This window comes from Sphaerodactylus townsendi, linkage group LG06 (genome assembly GCF_021028975.2).
Source record: "Sphaerodactylus townsendi isolate TG3544 linkage group LG06, MPM_Stown_v2.3, whole genome shotgun sequence".
Lineage (NCBI taxonomy): Eukaryota > Metazoa > Chordata > Lepidosauria > Squamata > Sphaerodactylidae > Sphaerodactylus > Sphaerodactylus townsendi.
In genome coordinates, this window is record NC_059430.1 from 38,591,512 (window position 1) to 38,599,168 (window position 7,657).

The window sequence follows — 7,657 nt, forward strand, 5'->3', positions numbered from 1 at the left end:
TATGACTCAGTATAAGACTGCTTCATGTGCTCAGTTATCCTATATCTCTGAGTAAAACCTGTGACATCAAGATATTATTTACATTAGCTAAAATCTCTACGTTTTTATTTCCCCTAAAAAATTACATTGAAGGAATTAAATTTTCTGCAGCCCTCTTCCTGCAGTGCTATTAAGTGACCTTCTGACAAAGCACTTCTACCATTCAACTCAGAATACAATAAAGCAATTAAGTTCTGACCCTTTGCTCTTTATATTCACATTATGCAGTAACATTCCCCTTACAGAAGAGGGTAGAGGCTTGTTTTAAACTATTCCTATTTAATTGAGACAGAGTACAGGAAGGAGAGAATAGCTGTACATTACGAGAGGAAGCGAAATGCCACTCATATGGGAAACAATGTGGCAGAGACAATAGGCCTCCCACACACTCAACTCCATGATGGCTCACTCCTTCTTGGCCCTCGGCTAGCCTTGTTTTGAGATATACAACTCTGTTAGGGTCCTAGTGGTCAGAATGCCGTCCAACAAGCTTCCTGTCTAGTACCCTGTTCAGAATAAAGATGACCAGAGATTTTTGAACTGATCTGCCATTCTGGTGCCTACCTAGTTCTGTCCTCAAGGCACTAGGACCCAAGCAGAGCATTCTAGAGCAAAGACTGTCCAGGGAATGGCAGATCAATTCACAAATCTCCTTTCATCTTTATTCTGAACAGGATATAGGCCAGGACATTATATTCCCATCGTTGATAAAGGATATTTCTTGCTCTATAAATCCTGAAAGCAAAAACCTGATTCCACAGATCTGTAGTATGTCTGTTTTCATCTGGATGTCATATTTCACCCTTATATATATTTTTTTATGGTAGAACAGATGGGGTATTTTAGAAAAAAATATGGATTACAATATCCTTCCTTCATCAGGCTTTCCCTCTTTGGAATTCACTGTAGAAACAGAGAAGAAGAGGATTACACTACAAAAGTAAGACTGAATATTTTATTCACCTCATTAGTGAGATGTGAGGTGCTCTTGTATGGAAGTCCGGTGAGGTGATGAAACAGCCACCATCTTGGTCAATGACCTGAAGAAAAGTTGCCTTCTGAGGGCTTTCTTTTGAGACTGGCTAGCTGCCCCCACAGTTTGACAAATGCTTTGAAATGTAACTGAAAGGAGAAAGAGAGATGGTTTCCTTCTTAGCAGGGGTAGAAAAGTTGTCTCCTTCCTACGCAGGCCCACGTGGGTGGGGGGCCATCGAGGGAACTCTATGATGGGTAGAGCAATGCCGCTAAACAATTGAGCACTGTCCCCAAGCACTACACATCCCAGCCTCCTGAACAAAAGGCTCACACACAAGGGACCTGACTGTGAAACTTCCATCTGCTTTCATCAGTGACCCCTGGGGGGCAGGCAGGTCACAAGGTCATCCCACTTAAACTTAAATTTTTCAGCCAGAAATAGAGTCGGGAAGTGGGAAGGGGTGGCCTAGTGCAGAGGTCCTTACTTCTTGAGAGGAATCTTGGACTAAATCACTTCATTTGTTTTTCATCAGATTCAGTCCCCCCACCATCAATAAAAAGAGGGTGTCATTATGAATTACAACCCCTCTTAACAAGACTCTTTTACATTCTGAAGGTGAAAATGTGATGCATTGAGAGGATAGTTAGACCAATGAGTAATGAGAGAAAGCTCCAGACCAGCTTCTCACCCTTTGGGCTGGTCAATCCACAAATCTTGTTGAGGGGTACTTTGACCTGCAGAACCCCTGACAGATCCCTCAGGGCTTCTGGAGGACAGCATCATGCCAATTTCCAGTTCTTTCCCAGTTCAGAGCTCAGCCACCACATACCCACGCTGACAAATATCTGATTTGCAGAACTGACGCCATGTTCTTCCACATCTTTAGAAGTGGCTTGCAGGAGACTGTGAATGAACCATTTTTCAGATTTGCAGATGATGCAGGAGCAGAAGACATTGCAACAGTTCGAGAGAAAAGGATGAAAAATTAATACAATTTTAAATTTAGGAAAAAATAAAAATAACCCCAAAAAAGCTTGGCTGATACTGATAAAATGAAACCCAGCGAGGACAAAGATACTTACATGTAAGAAAGAGGAGACAACACTGATAAGATCACCACACTGCCTTGGAAGTTGTACCGGTCAAAAAACAATGTTAAGCAGTGGTTTTAAGGCCATTCAGGGTCTGCTTAACATTGTTGATTCAGTGGTTTGGGGTCAGAGTACTTGACGGATTGCCTCCTCCCATATTGTCCAGTGAAGATCTGTCCCACAAACTCTCTGGGCCCCCATCCGTCGAAGTGAGGTGGGTGGTAACTAGAGACAGGCACCACACCGCTGCAGCTTGCCTGATGCCTAGATTGGCCTCTTTTAGACACCAGGCCCAAAGGCTACTGTTAAGCCAAGCTTTTTAATTATGAGGTTGATCGTTTAATACTATTTAGTCTGGAAACTGTTATTTTTAACTGACAGGGATCTGTTGATCTGTCTATGGCCCCTTCTGCACACGCAAAATAATGCGTTTTCAAACCACTTTCACAACTGTTTGCAAGTGGATTTTGCCATTCCGCACAGCTTCAAAGAGCACTTTGAAAGTGCATTATTCTGCATGTGCAGAATAATGTGCAGAATTTTTTTTTAAGCAGGGATGGGTTTTTAATGCTGGATTTTCATTAATATTTTGTTATTATTTTGTGAACCTTCTCAGAAAGGTTCCTGAAGAGGCAGCAAATATAAACAAATAACAGCTGTGTTATTGCCAAGACCTGATCTAGAATAAGGCCAATTCAGGCCAATTCAAAGTTGACATGACCACTAATTGTAAATATTGTAAATATGTGAATATTGTAAAATGTGAAAGGGATCTGTATGCCAAAGTGGGCATGTGCTAAAGAGTTGCAGCCAACCACATGCGATAGCTTTGTTTATTCCCTTCACAATTCACAGTTTTCACCAAGAAACATCAATCTACATGTGACAAACACATCTGTCATGTAAAGTAGGGATTAACATCTGTTTGGGAACAAATTAGAAAATGAAAGGAAAGGGGCCCATTGATTCCAACAAAATAGCATGGGGAAGTGATGAGTAAAACATAGTGCCTTGCTCAGGTGTGCAATACCCCTTTCCTCTAGCCCCCCACCTGTCTACTTGCACTTACTGCCAAGCATCATATGGACCACATTTCCCAGGAAAGCCCAGGCACAGCACTTTAGACCCATCAGAAACAGTGGCCTTTTGTGCATGCAGTACTTACCCCAAGGCTGTTTGCTCTGTAGTGGGGTCTCTGCACATTTCTGTTTACCTAGGAGGAGGTGCCCTGCTGATTCCTCTGAACCCAGGCACCATTTTGCCTGCCCCCTGCTTCTGAGTCAGGAGGCTGTTTGCTGCTTTTTTTTGAGTGGTTTTAATGATGTAACACTCCTGTGATAGATCAATAATGTAAATTCTTTTTAGAAGCAGAAGCCTCATCGATCTCCTGGAAATGCTAGCCAAAGAGTGGATGGAACTGCTCCTGTGTGAGTAGGGGAAGAGCAAAAACCCAAAGAAAGCCAAATGCATACTGTTCTGCTTTGCTTTCCCTATGCAGGCAAGAAAAAAAGTTGCACTTTGCCCACTTTTGGAAACTTCTCTGATATACAGAGTCATGAACTCAGGAGGGGAGAAAATGTGTGCACAACCAAGAATCTGACCCAAAGGGAATGTACACTCACTGCAGGGCAGACCACAAATACAAAAATAGCCAGTGTGACCTAGCCAGGGAGGAGAGAACTGTACTAGGTCTTTCTTTATTCTGTGCTTGATTTCCCCTACTGCATCATCTGCTCCATTTTCCCCACTTTTTTCTTTTGAGAGAAGATCGTGACAAAGAAAATGTTGAGTAGTTCTGCCTTTTCTCTGTCCCGTTAGCATTTTGCCATTTTCTCCACACAGCGATTGTACCATTTCCTTGCTCTTCCTTTTGCTACAGACATAAACAAAAAGCCCTTTTTTATAATTTTAACTACTGTCGCAAGCCTTAGCTTGTTCTGCACTTTAGCATTTCTGACTTTTTCCCTACAATGTGCTGGCTATTTGATTGGGATTTTGTTTGGGATTTTTGATAGTCTGATATAGGAACCATTAAAAAGTGGAGAACCTAAGAGGAGGGTGGAAGTCAAAACTTGACCATGCAATCATATGGATAGCTTAACTAGCGTATCATGTCTGTGGAAATGGATAATATCCACTAGTCAAATACCAGAAAGTAGTGATATAATGTATAACATATAACATCAATTATGATAAAAACACATCAGATAAGTTGAAGATGACCTGAACAGCATGCATGGCCCATCAACAGAACGTCAGCCACTATTAAGAATATAAGAAAAGCCCTGCTGGATCAGACCAGTAGTCCATCAAGTTTGGAACTGTGGCTAACTAGTCCATCTGAAGGGCCAAATAATGAGGTACAGAGCCAAGGCCTTACCAATAGGGCATCCTAGCACTAGTATTAAGAAGTTGGCTGCTTGTATATGTCTCTGTGGCTAATAGCCCCGATGGACCTATCTTCCATGGATATGTAACCTCTTTTTAATAGTATGACTAAATTTCAGTGAAGAATTTCCTAAAAGATAGTGAACTTCTTAAAAGAAAGTGAAGCAGCAGCTTAACGCTGCCCTTGATAACAGAAGCAGATGGAGAAGTAAGCAATGTGTGTGATCAAAACCAGTCTCTCTGATTGTTGAATTAATAAATTGGTACCAATGAACTCATGAGTCGTCATCATAAAAATTTTCTACATATAGAATAACAGTGAGTTTGCACTAATGTGATTGGTTCACCAAATGCATTTCACTTCTTGTAATAATACAATATATCAAGAACAAATTTTGAACAAACCCCGTGTTTGAATAAAACTGCATGGGTGGTTTTCTACCTTTCTCCTCCTTTTATTTTTATTTTTGTGCTGACCATGGCATCCAGTCTGATGAAGAGTTCTGAAGAATTTGAAAGCTTGTTCACTCCTCTGTGAATCTTTGGTACATTTTAAACTGCATATTATTTCCAGAGTACTCAGGTGTATCCACAAGATGGCACTACAGTACTGGAAATGAAATTGACAGTGCAATCCAGAACAGTTAGTCCAGTCTAAACCCATTGTTTTCCATGGGTTTAGACTGAAGTAACCCTGTTCTGGATTGCACTGTTAAAAAGCCACCTGATCAGGAAAGTGATGTTTGGCTCATTGTTCTCTCTGGACTGGCACTGCTTCATGAAGGAGGACCTGGAGGCTATAGTGAAGAGACAATGTCTACGTATATACTTGCATTGCACGCCTCTTTTTCCAGACCAAAAATGCACAGGGAAATTTATAATCATTCCTTTTATCCCCCACCCCCTTCCCCACTGTAGGAAAGAGTTCTTGTAGATCAGTGTTCATGTTTTTTCATAGTTTTCCAGATTTCCTTGCAACAGATATGAGAATCAAAACATATGGAATATCACCAGCAACAGTGAGGGAGAGAGGAGACAATCCTATCAATATTTAATAATTATTTATAGCAGAAAGTGCCATCAAGGCACAGCCTACTTATGGCAATCCTGTAGTATTTCCAAGGCAAGAGACATTCAGAAGTGGTTTGTCATTGCCTGACTCAGCATAGCAACCCTGAGTTTCCTTTGTGGTCTCTCATCCAACTGCTAACCAGGGCTGACGCTTGCTTAGTTTTCAAGATTTCACAAGATAAGGCTAGCCTTGGCTGTCCAGCTCAAGACATTCTATCTATGGTCCTACCTAAATTTCACTGTATACAGGGAACTTTTGAACATATTGACTGTTCATTTCACTGGTGGGAGCACAGCTGCAGGTACAAGGGAGTGTTTATTTATTCAGTATTTTTAATCCCTTCTTCCTCCAAGGGACCATAGGAGATCTACTTCAACATCATTCTTTCATCCTCAGTTTTATGCTCACAATAACTCTGTCAGGGAGGTTAGGTTGAAAGACACAGCAGAGGCATACGGCCTATATGGACATATGGACCCCCACGCGACCAAAAGGCATGCTTTTGCCCTCCCGAGGCCCTGCCGGCCTGCATGGAGGCTGGGGGGTGGGGCTCGGTCTGCATGGAGGCTAGGAGGCAGGGCTCGGCAGCAGGCGGCCCTGCCCCCAAGCCCTGCCCCTGTGCAGGCCAGTGCGGGGGGCTCAGCACCCCCAAGCCATGCCCCTGACCGCAGGGGGCTGTGGGGCCGCCCGGAGAAGGGGTTGTCTCTGGGTGACATTTCCCCCTACGTCTCTGAGAGACAGTAACTGGCCTAAAATCACTCAGAGTCAGCATAGTGTTATGGTTAAGAGCGGTAGACTCTAATCTGGAGAATCGGGTTTGATTCTCCAATCCTCCACATGAGTGGCGGACTCTAATATAAAGAACAGGGTTTGTTTCCTTACTCCTCCATACAAAGTTTGCAGGATTTACCTTGGGCTAGTCACAGTTCTCTCAGAACTCTCTCAGCCCCACCTACCATACAAGAAAGAAGAAGGGAAAGGAGTTTTAAGCTCTCTGAGACTCCTTATGGTTGAGAAAAATGGGGTATAAATCCAAACTCTTCTTTCTCAGCAAGCTTAATGGCAAAGTAGGGATTTGAACCTGGGTCTCTCAGACCCCTTTAACCACTGCACTGTGCTGACTCACAGTGAAATGAAAGCTGCATCCATAATAAATGGGGGGAAATTTGGTGAAACATTAAAAAGCATCCTTAGCCATAAAAACTGCATGAAAGCATTCTACCTTGCCTTCCTCCTGTTTCTCTTTTAAGTCCCTGTATATCTACAGCAGGGGACTTGCTGGGTAGTGTTATCCCTTTAAGCCCATAGTTTTCAAGTTCCAAGATATCTTGGAAATTGATCAGAAGTTCTCCAATGGAAAAAAAAAGAATAGTGGTGGAGAAGCTTCCTAAAGAGGCTACTTTCTATTCACTACCAATCTCTCTCTGCAATATGCAGTCATGGGAAGTATTGACATATTCTAGGGCACATTATCAGCTGACAGAGGGTCAGGGGATAGCCAGTGTCCTTTAGCAACTGAGCATGCTTCTTAGCACACAGCATAGAGAATCTTTTGCAATACATGGGAGTTCTGTAGCAGATATTAAGGGAATACCTAGCACAGAAGTTGATGTAGATTCTCTGATCATACAGAGTTTGAAATCACTGCTTTAGCCAAGAACAGATCTTCATCCTGGCTCAGTTACTTGGAAGAATCAGCTTCTTGTTCTTTGTGCAGTATGCCAAACTTTTCCCCACATCATCCTGCCCATGCAACATGAGTAACTCACCTTCAAATGTTTTGATCTGCCTGGTAGCAAATGTAATTTCATTATGACCACAAAGCTTTATGCGCTGAGGGAAAGAGAAATAATGGTTAACTAAGTCATGTTGCCCACACATTTCTAGATAAAAGAGTGGTGCTCTTTAATAGGTCAAAAGTCAAGTCATAGAAGACTCTTGATTCACCAGAGATTCTACAGTGGCAGGTGAGAGAGAAATGACAAACAATAGGGGATCTTCTTGATTTACAGAAATCAAAGCAACCTTTCAGTCCATGAACCTTCTGACCAAGGTAAAGGCACTTTAAAATATTTGACTGTTAAACTGTAC

General features: G+C 42.3%; 1 long non-coding RNA gene across 1 annotated transcript; it reads right to left on the reverse strand.

The window, feature by feature from the left end:
- Positions 1-1,023: 1,023 nt before the first annotated feature.
- On the reverse strand, positions 1,024-7,399 carry LOC125435197. The gene is made up of 3 exons (XR_007244866.1): positions 7,336-7,399; positions 1,704-1,918; positions 1,024-1,161 (listed from the first exon to the last, which is right to left on the reverse strand). It is a non-coding gene; the product is annotated as an uncharacterized LOC125435197 (long non-coding RNA).
- Positions 7,400-7,657: the final 258 nt, after the last annotated feature.